Source organism: Ictidomys tridecemlineatus, chromosome 4 (genome assembly GCF_052094955.1).
Source record: "Ictidomys tridecemlineatus isolate mIctTri1 chromosome 4, mIctTri1.hap1, whole genome shotgun sequence".
Lineage (NCBI taxonomy): Eukaryota > Metazoa > Chordata > Mammalia > Rodentia > Sciuridae > Ictidomys > Ictidomys tridecemlineatus.
Window position 1 is genome coordinate 5,380,563 of NC_135480.1, and position 12,465 is coordinate 5,393,027.

A 12,465-nucleotide genomic window follows, 5' to 3' on the forward strand; every position below is an offset into this window, starting at 1 on the left:
ACTTGGCTCTCCCAGGCCTGGTCTGGATCTCTCACCACAGGCCTCGAGGGAAAACCAACTCTGCATGCTCTAAATGAGGAAAATGAAATGAGGACACACTAAGTGACCCTCCGGCCGGAGAAGCATCCCGAGACCCACAGCGCTGACGGGGCCGGGGTTGGAGGCCCAGCGTTTCTGTCCTACAGCTGGGGTCCCAGCTCCTTCCTTTCCTCTTCCCTTAACTAGGTCCTAGCTCATCAAGGTTGAGCTGGGAAAACGGGAGGCCAAGAAGAAAGGGGGTTCAGGGCTCACAAAATGGGAGTGGTGGCCCGGGAAGCCATGTCTGTTCTTCCAAAGTCAGGAATGGTGACATTACAGGACCCTGCACCAGAAGCCACTGGCCAAGTGCCACCTCTAGCAAAGTCCTCGCCTGCCTGCCACCACCGCCTACCTCAGCCTTCCAGATCTCAGGAAAATGCCTGTGATTGACAGGTACTACCCAGAACCCTGCTGCAGGGGATGCTGGGAAGTGTGGCTCTCAGGCTTCCAGGCCCTGTAATGGCAGCAGCCATGGAGGAGGGGAAAGGACCTGGGGAGGTCTGTGAATGCCCTGCACAAACCGGCCTGTGGGTCTTCCCCACCACATGGTTCTGGGCAGATCACCTGCTCCTCTTGCCTGCCTCCTGTCTGCAAAACAAGGACAGTCAGGTGCCCGCCCCACAGGTCAAACAAGCCACATGGAACTAGCCTAGCCCAAGGGGCCTGGTACCAGCTGGCGCTTGGCACACGCCAGCTGCTCTCATGGGTACAACTAGGGCGTTTTCTTGGGCAGGTCCATCGGCTGATTTGGGCCCTTTCTGCGCTGTAGAATTTCCCATGGTGGGGCTTGGCAGGGTGGGGACCGGCACCTTGTCCTCCACTTGCAGCCTCTCAGGCTCAAGCCTAGGGATTTCTGCACAGGGAATAGCCCCCCAGGAGCTCTTCCCAGCAGCTGCATCTGCAGCACCTACACTGGCACTACCTCTGATGGTGACATCCGCAGTATCAGTAGTGATCACCGTGAGCCCTAGAGCAGCCTATTCCTGGGGGAACCCAGGCCTGGGGTGGCTTCCCGCCTTTTATACTTCTTCCTTCTTTCCAAACCAGACTCCCCAGCCTTGCAGGGCCTGTGCAGACCCTTCCCAAGAGCCTTCCAGTATATACTCTGCTTCTTAATCAGTGTTTTAACTGTGGGGTAGTGGCTCTCACAACAGTTCTGGGGAGAGTCAAGTGGGGTGCATCCATAGATGGGAACCCAGTAGCCACTGAAGGCTCTGAAGGCTGTGTGTGTGTGTGTGTGTGTGTGTGTGTGTGTGTGTGTATGTGTGTGTGTGTGTACTGGGGATTGAATTCAGGGGCACTCAACCACTGAGCCACATCCCCAGCCCTATTTTGTATTTTATTTAGAGATGGGGTCTTGCTGAGTTGCTTAGGGCCTTGCTTTTGCTGAGGCTGGCTTTGAACTCGAGATCCTCCTGCCTCGGCCTCCTGAGCTGCTGGGATTACAGGCATGTGTCACCGTACCCAGCTTGAAGGCTGTATTTTTAAAGAATATTTAAAACATCTTCTGGGACTGGGGTTTTAACTCTGTTGGGGGTAGAGTGCTTGCCTAGTGTGTGTGAGGCACGGGGTTCCATCCTTGGCACCACATAAAAAAATAAAGGTATTGTGTCCATGTACAACTAACTAACTAAATAAAAGCTCCTGGATGGAGGATAATTATACACAATGGTGGGATTCGTTGTTACATATTTGTTCCCGCACACAATTTAACATAATTTGGTGAGTATTGCTCCCAGGACCTCCCCCTTCCTCTCCCTCCTCCTTCCTCCTGGGCGTCTTCCTCTGCTGTACTAGTATCTGTTCCAGCCCAGTCTTGGCAATTTAGCAAGACCCTGTCTCAATTAAAAAATAAAAAGTGTTGGGGTTGTAGCCCAGGAGTAGAAGGCCCTTGGGTTCAATCCCCATCACTTCAATAACTAAGCAGATGGACAGATAGACAGATAGATAACTCCTGGAAAATGCTTAGGATAAAATTCTTCTGTTGAAGTGCAATTTTCGCCGGTAAAGCCCACAAATCTTAATAGACAACTGTGATATTGTGCGATTTTTTTTTTTTTTTTTTAAACCACAGTCCCTGGCTTGTAACTCCGTCCCGCAGGCAGGTCATAGAAACCCTCTTCTCCCCTGTCTTGGCCTGGCTATAAGGAAATTCCCAGGCATACATGTCTGACAGCAGGTCATAAGACCTGCTTGTTCCCAATGGGTCCTGCCCTGCACCCTGTGGGAGGAACACTGCACGAGAGGCCAAAGCTTCCTGTTAGCTGGGCCTGGGAGGACCAGGAGGGTGGTGCCCCTTGTCCCCTCCCTCGCCCTCTGCATCTCGGCATCTGAATCCTGTGTTATGGTCCTTTGTGACAAACTAGCGAATATTCATTGGTCCCCACATTCCCTGAGCCCTCAAGCAAAGACCTGAGGAAAGGCTGGTGGGACCCCGACACAGATAACCACCTGGGCTTGCAACTGGTATCTAAAGTGTGGGGGGCTGAGCCCTGGGCCTGAGGGATCGGAGGCCACCTCCAGGTAGACAGTATCAGAACTGAACTGGATTAGGGGATGCCCACTGGTGCCTGTCCACCGTGGCAGAGGTGCCAGCCTGCTCGCTGGCAGAGGGGCAAGTCTCACACCTTCCAGGGCCACAGGAGTCTCCTGTGATGACCGCTGTGGGTGAGAGGAGAGGAAAGACTGACTGACACTTTGCTTTTCCAATACATAAAATCTCAATTTTTTTTTTTTTGAATTGTGCTAAAATCCACTTCACCTAAAATGTACCACGTCGTCCAATTTGGTGGCAACCCAACTGATTGTGACAGGCTGTATTCTCACGTCACCACCACGCAGCCTAAGATGCAGACAATATGTTCAGCCCTGGACGGCTCTGAGGGCCTCCTCCCGGTGGAGGATGCTCTCCAGAGGGAACTGCCCCCTCCCGACTTCCAGCCCCACACCCACCTTTTGCCTGTTCTACAGCCTCCTACACACCCGACGGAACAGGGCCGGCTTGTGCCCGTTTCTTCCCCACCAGGCTGTGGGAAGAGCCCTGCGGGTGATGGCGGCACCCCTTGCTGTCCAAATCATTTCTGTATTCCACTCGGGGTGGGGATTGGGGTGGTTTCCTATTGGCACTTGTCTTTTTGTGGCTGTAACTGAACACCACAAACTGGGGAATTTATGAAGAACAGAGGTTTAAGGAAGCTGAGGCTGGAGGACTGAAAGTTTGAGGCCACTCTCAGTGAGACCCTGCCTCAAAAATAAAATTTTAAAAAAGGCTGGAGTGTAGCTCAGTGGCAGAGCATTTGCCTAGCATGCGCAAGGTCCTGGGTTCAATTCCCACGACACCCCCCAAAACAGAATAGAGCTTTATTTGGCTCACATTCTAGAGGCTGGGAAGTTTAAGAGCATGGGGCTGGCATTTGCTTGGCAGTGGGCAAGGGCCTGGCGCTGGGTCATAGTACCATGAAGAGCGCCAAGGGACAAACAGAACTGGCAGCGGAGAGTACCATTTCATAACAATGCCACTCTCTGGATGGCCCACTAATCAGCACCATCATGACCTGGATCACCCCAGAAGGCTGCGTGGTCCCACCTCTCACCACCTCAACTGAAGGTTAGGTCTCAATGTGAGTTTTGATGGGGATATTCCAACCACAGCAGGGGCTGCGATAACTAGGTGCCAGGCATCCCTGGCCCGGGTCTTTTGTGGACATATGAGCTCACTTCCATTGGCCACCACCCAGGAGGGGGATTTACTGGTTCTTAAGATACGTATGTTCACTGGCCAGTCGTCCCTCAACACTTGGTTATGAAAAATCACGCACTTTAATGAAACAAAATGTAGAGGGCTGGGGATGTGGTCAGTGGGAAGCACCTGCTGAGCATGTGTTAAAAAAAGGTCCTGGTTTCCACTCCCAGCACCACCAACATAATAAATGATACATATTTAAAAAATTGAAATAAAGCTGGGTGCAGTGGCCCCGCCTGTAATCCCAGCAGATCAGGAGGCTGAGGCAGGAGGATGGCAAGTTCAAAGCCAGCCTGGGCAAAATTAGTGAGGTCCTAAAGCAGCTCGGTGAAACCCTGTATCTAAGTAAAATATAAAAAGGACTGGGGATGCGGCTCAGTGGTTAAGTGCCCTGGGTTCAATCCCTGGCACAAAAAAAGAAAGAAAGAAGATAGGAATTAAAAACTGCACATCTATAGAGAATTTGAGAGAGGTGGATGGTGAACTCCATATTATCTGGGGCTAAATGCCACTGATACCAAAAGCTCTGTCCTTGTCCCCACTGCCAATCCAATAAAGAGGACAAGGTTTTGGGTGGAGGAGTGATATTGATTTGCTAGCAAATGAGAAACCCAGTGGGCTCTGGTCCCAGAGGCTGCCATTCTAACTGCCAGGGGAGCACAGAGATTTTAAAGAGAAGCCACAAAGGCCACACTCTGGGTGGGCCCTGTCATTCATGACCAAGTGATAGCCTGGAGGGAGAGCCACTTCTTAAATCTCTGGTGCCAGCCCCAGAGTCTGGATTCCTTCACTTCTGTGGGCAATGAGCCAAACAGACAGGGAACTTGGCCTGGGCAGGAAGAAGGCTCATCTTGCTGCCTCCGAGGCCGAGGCCCGGGAAGGGCCGAGGGAGAAGAGTTGGGGGCCGGGTGGGGGTGGGGCTACGAGGTGTTAAAAATGAGCCTCCAGTGGTGGAGCCGCAGGAGGGCAGCCTGGGCAGCTGCCCCGGCTTCCCACCCGTTGCCTCTCCAGCTTCCTTCCCTACCTTCCCTCAATCTGGCCACTCACCCACTACTTGTTTTTGTTGCAACAATATAGTTTTAAGAAGAAAAATAGGTGGGCCTACAAAATTATGGAAAATCTATGGACCCAGAGGGACTCATGAAGCAAATACTGAATGGTCACAGTGGCCTCTGGCTAGTAGGAATTTTGACTTTTTTTTTTTTTTAGTATTCCCAGTGAGTTTGTATTTTTTTAAATTATTATTTAAAATATAAAATAAAAAGGAGAGGAGCTTTGTCTTTCATAAGATTGGAATTTCCTTTATTACTTTTTCTTGTTTTTGTACTAGGGGTTAAACCCAGAGGTGCTTTCCTACTGATCTACATCCCCAGCCCTTTTTATTTTTTATTTTGAGAAAGGGTCTTGCTAAATTGCTTAGGGCCTCTCTAGATGGCTAGGGCTGGCCTTAAACTTGCGATCCACCTGCCTCAGCCTCCTAAGTCCAGGAGTTACAGGCCTGTGCATCACACCTGACCCTTCCCTTATTACTGTTTTTTTTAATATGGTATTTTTTCCCCCCTTACTACTATTTTAACTGAACCTGTTTATGGGGCACTGCTGAGAACTTGACAGGTGTGGGTGTGTAATGATCACGTCAGCATTCCCATCTCCTTAAACATTTTTTATAATTTGTTATTAACCATGTAACAATTGTACATACTTATGGATTACAGTGTATACGTTCAGGACCAGCATGGGTAACTTAGTAAGACCCAGTCTCAAAATAAAACAATAAAAAAAAAGATCAGGGGTCCTGGGTCCTGGGTCGGGGGGGTAGGGGTGGGGCATGGGGAGGTAGGGGGCAGGGGTGGGGTGGAGTGAGGTGGGGTGGGGGTGGGGAGAGGCAGTTAGTGTTTAATATGTGTGGAGTTCAGTTTGGAATGACTGACGGGAAAGTTCTGGAGGAGGATGGTGACAGTTGCACAACAGTGTGAGTGTGTGTGATGTCACAGAACTGCATGCTCAGACATTATAAAAACTTTGTTATGGATAATTTACCATGATTTTTAAATGTCTAGGAGGTTTGGGGATGTGACTCAGTGGTGGAGCACATGCTTAGCATTGACAGGGCCTGGGGTCAATCCTTAGCACCAATAAATAAATAAATTATTTACTAAAAAAAAAAAAAAACTTTCATAGATGAATTAGTGGGGTTCAGCTGGCTGTGGGGGCACATGTCTATAATCCCAGTGACTCAGGAGACTGAGGCAGGAGGATTGCAAGTTCAAGGGCATGCTCACCAACTTGGTGAGATAGACCTTGTGTTAAAACTAAAAAGGACTGGGGATGTAGCTCAGTGAGTGGTAGAGCATCCCTGAGTTCAATCCTCAGTACCAAAAAAGAAGAAGAATTAGTAGAGACATCTTGTACCTGTTGAGTTTAGTTGGGGTTTTTTTGTTTGTTTGTTTGTTTGTTTTGTGGTGCTGGGGATTGAACCCAGGGCCTATATGCATGTAAAGACAGGCACTTTACCAAGTGAGCTATATCCCCAGCACCTTTGCTGTTTTTTTTTTTTTTTTTAATTATTTTTTAGTTGTTGATGGACCTTTATTTTTTTCATTTATTTATATGCAGTGCTGAGAATTGAACTCAGTGCCACACACATGTGAGGCAAGCACTCTACCACAACCACAGCACTCTTTTTTTTTTTTTTTTAAGATAGAGAGAGAGAGAGAGAGAGAGAGAATTTTATTATTTATTTTTAGTTTTCGGCGGACACAACATCTTTGTTTGTATGTGGTGCTGAGGATCGAACCTGGCCGCACACATGCCAGGCGAGCGCGCTACCACTACCGCTTGAGCCACATCCCCAGCCCCACCTTTGCTGTTTTAATTAGCAATTACTTTTCTAAAAGAATGAGAGAGCTGGGGGTGTAGCTCAATAGGTCACTTGTAGAACAGTTGCCTAGAATGTGGGAAGCTATTCCCAAAGCCATACAAATAAAAATAGGGGAGCACTCGCCTAACAGACTTGCGAGACCCTCGGTTCAATCCTCTGCACCTCATAAAAATAAGTAAACAAAATAAAGGCAAAGTGTCCAACTACAACTAAAAAATAAATATTTTTTAAAAATGGGGCAGGTGCTGCAGCTCAATGGCCTGGAATGAGTGTGTGGAGCACTGGGTCCATTCCTCGGTACCACATAAAGGTAAATAAAGACACTGTATGCACATCTGCAATTGAGAAACTATTCTAAAAAATAATAACAAAAATAAGTGAGAAACTTGAACTATCCAGGACAAAAGGGTGACCCACAAAGGATGTTTCAGCGGCAACAAGAAAATGGGAAGAACTAAGACTTCAGAGCCGGGGGCTGCTTTCAAGCCCTCACTCCCGAGGTACCTAATGTGTTGCCCCTGGGAGGGAAAACCCGGGCACACTGACCCCCACCCTCTTAGCCTAGATTGCTGCAGGCATTGCTAATGGTTCAGGCCACTTTTCCTCCCTGTCTTAGATCCTCAACATCCTGCCAGGGAGCAGCTGTGACCAATCCCCCAGGCCCACCAGGTGCTATAGGCTCCAGGAACCTGCCTGAGGTTCTTCCTGTGGCCCTGGGCTCAGCCGGAGGAGATGGCAGGCCACACAGCCAGGTTTTTCAGGAACTGTGATTCCCTCAAAGCTTCCCCTCTCCCTCCCTCTCTTCCTCCCTCCCAGTTTGCTGAACTTTGTTTGGTCTGGAGGGCAGGAAGCCTGGCCCTGGCCAATCTGGGCCCTTGCAGCAGAGCCCTGGGGGCCTTGGTTGTTGAAGGTGGCTGGCATGCCTCCTCCCTGGGGCAGCTGGGTGGCTGGACTGGCAGGCCACAAGGGGAGGGCCACTCCTCTCCACCTCCACAGGTGACTCCTGTGTCATAAAGTCTAGGTCCCCCTATTCTATGCTTCTCCCCTGCCGCTGTGTTTCCTGACAGCTTTAGTCAGGAGCTAGGTGGGAAAGAGGGTGTCTATAGTTTAGATCTTGGAGGTCCCCAAAGGCCCCAGTATTAAAGGCTTGGTCAGCAGCCTGTGGTGGCGGGGTCTCATGGAAGGAGGGTAGGTCACTGGGGGCATACCCTTGGAGGGGACATTGGGACCTGCGCCTCCCTCTCTCTTTACTTCCTGGCTGCCTGGAAGCCAACAGGCTTCCTCTGCCACATGTTTCCACCATGATACTCTGGGCCTCCACTGTCCCAAAGCAATGAGGCCCAGCTACAATGGACTGAAACCTCCGGAACTATGAGCCCAGATACACCTCGCTTCTTATAAGCTGTTTTAAATCAGGTACTTTGTCCCAGGGACGGGAACCTAACCCAGGGTGTGTGGAGTGTCAGTGGAAGGCGGGGCAGTGTGAGGACCCAGCAGGTTGCTGGTCATGAATCGAAAGCAAAATTAGTTGAACCAGTTAGAGGACATTCTTCAGGAGCATTCATCTTTTCAGGGGCAGTTAAGAAGGACAGAGGCATGGCACTCTTGAGGGGGTGGAATCTATACTGGAGATGGTAGAAATGAGGGCTGCTGGGGAGACAGTGGCGAGGTCGGTGGGTGGAGGGTTGAAAGGGGTCTGAAAACTGTAGCTAGAGAGGGTCCTGGAGGAGCAGCTGCTGGACTTTCAAGCCAACAGGGTCAGTGCTACTGCAAGTGGTGAGAAACGGCAGGGCCTGCAGTAGGGCTCAGTGGGAGAGGGTATAGGCTAGTGTAAGGAGGTAGCAGAGACCAGGAGCTGTGTGTGAGTGCAGGTAGGTGCCGAAGTCACAGGGACTGGTGTCTGCAGAGATGCTGGGGCAGCCGGGGCCGCTGGAGTGCTAGGAAGGGCTCTACCACTGAACCACCACCCCAGCCCTGGCCACTCATTTAATTCTTTAACAACCGTACACAGGAGGTACTAATATCGTCCCCATTTCGCAGGTAAGAAATAGAGACGCAGAGAGAATGGGGGATCTGTAAGTGACAGCGAGGATAGCAGAGGTGTCTCTTGGCATGACCCAAGGGCGCGGGAGAGGGATGGCAGGGTCCGTCCTGGAGGTCTTGATGGGGAGGAGGAGAGTCCCGCCGATAGCCCATTAGACCTACTTCCGGGGAGGAAGGGTCGCCGGTCACCCAGGAACCCTTGCCAGGTAACACGCGGCGGCGGCTGGCCAAGGGTGCTCCCACCTCCCCGCCGGCGCCGCAGCGTTGTGAATAAGCTGCTCCATCAAAGGAGGAAAACCGAAGGCCGCTAGACCCACGCCCAGCCCGAACTTTGGGGTTCTGCGCCCTGCGGGCTCCCAAAGCTGAGCAACGGGGTGGACAGCGAGGCCCCGCCCTCCGCCCTGGCCCCGCCCCGGCCCCCCTGCCCTCCCCCACCTCCTCCCAGGCCGCGCAGCCCCAGAGTCCAGAATCCAGTCCGACCGCATTCCTTCTGCCCTGGGCAGCCCCCGGCCTTGGAATTCGCCTCGGTCAGTTGAGCTGGGGGAGGACCGTGGGCCTGTCTCCCCAGACCCAGATGATCTTCCAAGGTCACCTCCCATGCCCGCCCCCCTCGCCCCTTCCCCTCTCTCCCCTCTGCCTCAGTTGCTGGGGGACCAGCCCAGGTGTCCGCTGGTGGAGCCCTACTCACTTTTCTTGATTTCCGCAGTGCGGGTGGGAATAGGGGCTGCCAGCTCCTCTGCTTCCCACTAAGAGGGGTTGAGGACAGGACTAGGGGTTCCTCAGAGGTCTCTTGACACCCAAGACATGGATTAAAAGTGCCCCTGAGGGGCTGGGGTCGTGGCTCAGTGGTAGAGGGCTTGCCTAGCTCGTGTGAGGCACTGGGTTTGATCCTCAGCACCACATTAAATAAATCGATCATTTTTTTAAAAAATGTGCTACTGAGAGGGGTGATGTGGTCAGGAGACTGGGCTGGGAGCATAGAAAATGGAGTCAGCACAGGGCGTCCATGCATTCTGGGTAAGCGGAGCTACTGCCCTTGAGCCTTGGCTCACCCATCTGTACAAGGGGTTCTGCAGAAGGGAGGGCCATGCAAGGCAGGAACTCAGCCTGCCGGACCAGGGCTGACTGAGAAGAAAGGGGTGCAGTGGGAGCAGGGCTGTACCCAGGCTTCCCAACTCCCAGTCCAGAAATCTCATTCCCACAGGTGACTTCCATCACACCGAATCTTCTTGAAAACCACACTGTGTTACACAAAGCCATGACACAGGGTTTCACCAAATTTGAAAAGTAAGTTTAGATGGTTTTGAGGGACCCAAGGCATCACCTGAGACTGTCAGGGGCTCACTGCCCAGGCTCTGCCACAGAGGGCCCAGGAGGACTTCATGTGCCCCACGGCCGTGGCTTTCAATTTTCATTGTTGTCTCTAAATAGGTTAATCAGACTGTCAGGGAGATGTGATGTCAGGCTTGGAAAATGGTCTGGACACCATGGCATGTAGCTATTCTGCAAACCATTATTATCTTAAATTCTCTGCTAGGTGGAGAATACCATAATACTTTGTATTAGAATTTTGCATGTGTGTTAAAAGCATTGATTAGTTCAATTTAAGTATTTCAAATATTCCTTAGTGGGCTGGGGATGTGGCTCAAGCGGTAGCGCGCTCGCCTGGCATGCGTGCGGCCCGGGTTCGATTCTCAGCACCACATACCAACAGGGATGTTGTGTCCGCCGAGAACTAAAAAATAAATATTAAAAATCTCTCTCTCCTCTCTCACTCTCTCTTTAAAAAAAAAAAAAAATATTCCTTAGTTTTGGTGACCTCATCAATACATTTCTTTCTTTTCATTCCCCTAATTAATTAGCTAATTGATTATTTTTGTGGTATGAGGGGTGGCCCCAGGGCTTTGTGCATGCTAGGCAAATACTCTATCACTGAGCTACATCCCCAGTCCTCTTTTTCTTGTATTTCGAGACAAGGTCTCACCAAGTTATCCAGGCTGGCCTTGAATTTGTTATTTTCCTGCTTTAGCCTCCCTGATTATAAACATGAGCCACCATACCCAGTAACATTTCTTTATTTTAAAAATTCCTGGGAACCTCAGAGAAAGGGAAAGGCTCCAGGCTCTGCTGGACCTCTAGAAGGCCCCAGGTAGGCTTTGCTCTCCCCCTGACACTGGGAATGAACTGCTGCAGGGCCACCCTTACAAATCCGCAGGACCTGGTAAGAGCTGCCCTCTGCCAGCCTCTGGGAATCCACTTGACAATTAGTAGTCAGGCACAATTACCCTTTGTGGAGCCTTGGCTCTGTGCCCAGCTCTTTCCCTGATGGTTTCAGGGAATCTCCCCAATAACCCTGTAGGCTAGGAACAATAGTCTCCATCTGGTGATGAGGAAAGTTTGACATAGAGGTAGATGCCTTGTCCAAGGTCACACAGCTAGTAGGAACATGTCCTCCAAAGACAGATTAGTACCCCTAAGCTATGCTTGGGATCTCTGCAAATAGGGCATGAGGGGAGAACCTGCCTCATCCACCACACATGTGGTTACTCCAATCAGCTGCATTCATTGGCCCCTTTGAGCCTGCGCCCTGCTGTGGGCTGTGGGTGCTGAAGCTGCGCATACGGTAGAAGGATGCTGAATAAGACGAAGCTTGGGCTCACAGACCTGTAGGAGCTGCTGGGCCCAACCCAGAACCTCAGTCAAGGGCCTGGCTTCATGTCACTCTGCTGGCTAGGTTGGAAACCAATCCTGAGCTTGTAGGGCTGCAGCCCAATGGCCTCTCTGCACTCTCATCAATATTTGAAGGCTAAGAACTGGAGTAGGGGCCTGGTCCCTGGTGAACTTGGGGGGGGGAGCTCAGCACAGCCAAGGCTCTGTTTGTCCAGTCCTCTAGGGAACCCCCCACTGTGTCAAGTGCCTAGTGCTTCCTGGGTCAAAGGTGCTTTGAGTGCAGAAGGACAGAAAGACAAGTCTCCTGGATGGAGTCCTGGGTGGGATCCGCAGGACCTGCTGCCCTTGGACAGTGCTTTCACTTCCTGGTGAAGCTCCCTTCTGGCCTGGGAGATGAGGTACTAACTAGATTCACCTCACTGCTGGTTGGGAAATTTCAGAGATGCTGGATGTAGGTAAAGGGCTCAGAGCACAGGGCTTGACCATTGATCCTTCTATGTGACTGGAGGCTGACTCACAAAGCCCTTTCTTTCTTTCTTTTTTAAAGAGAGAGAGAATTTTTTTAATATTTATTTTTTAGTTCTCGGCGAACTCAACATCTTTGTTGGTATGTGGTGCTGAGGATCGAACTCGGGCCGCACGCATGCCAGGCGAGCGCGCTACCGCTTGAGCCACATCCCCAGCCCTCTTTCTTTCTTTCTTTCTTTTTTTTTTTTTTTTCCTTTTTTTTGGTACCGGAGATTGAACTCAGGGGTGTTTAACCACTGAGCCACATCCCCAACCCTATTTTGTATTTTATTTAGAGACAGTGTCTCAATGAATTGCTTAGCACCTTGCTTTTGTTGAGGCTGGCTTTGAACTTGTGATCCTCCTATCTTAGCCTCCTGAGCCACTGGGATTACAGGCATCCGCCACTGCGCCCATCCTCAGCCCTTTTTATTAGGGCCTCCCTTAGTGCTGAGGCTGACATTGAACATGTGATCCTCCTGCTTCAGCCTCTTGAGTTGCTGGGAGTATAGGCATGTGCCACCCTGCTTTGCTGAGTCCTTTC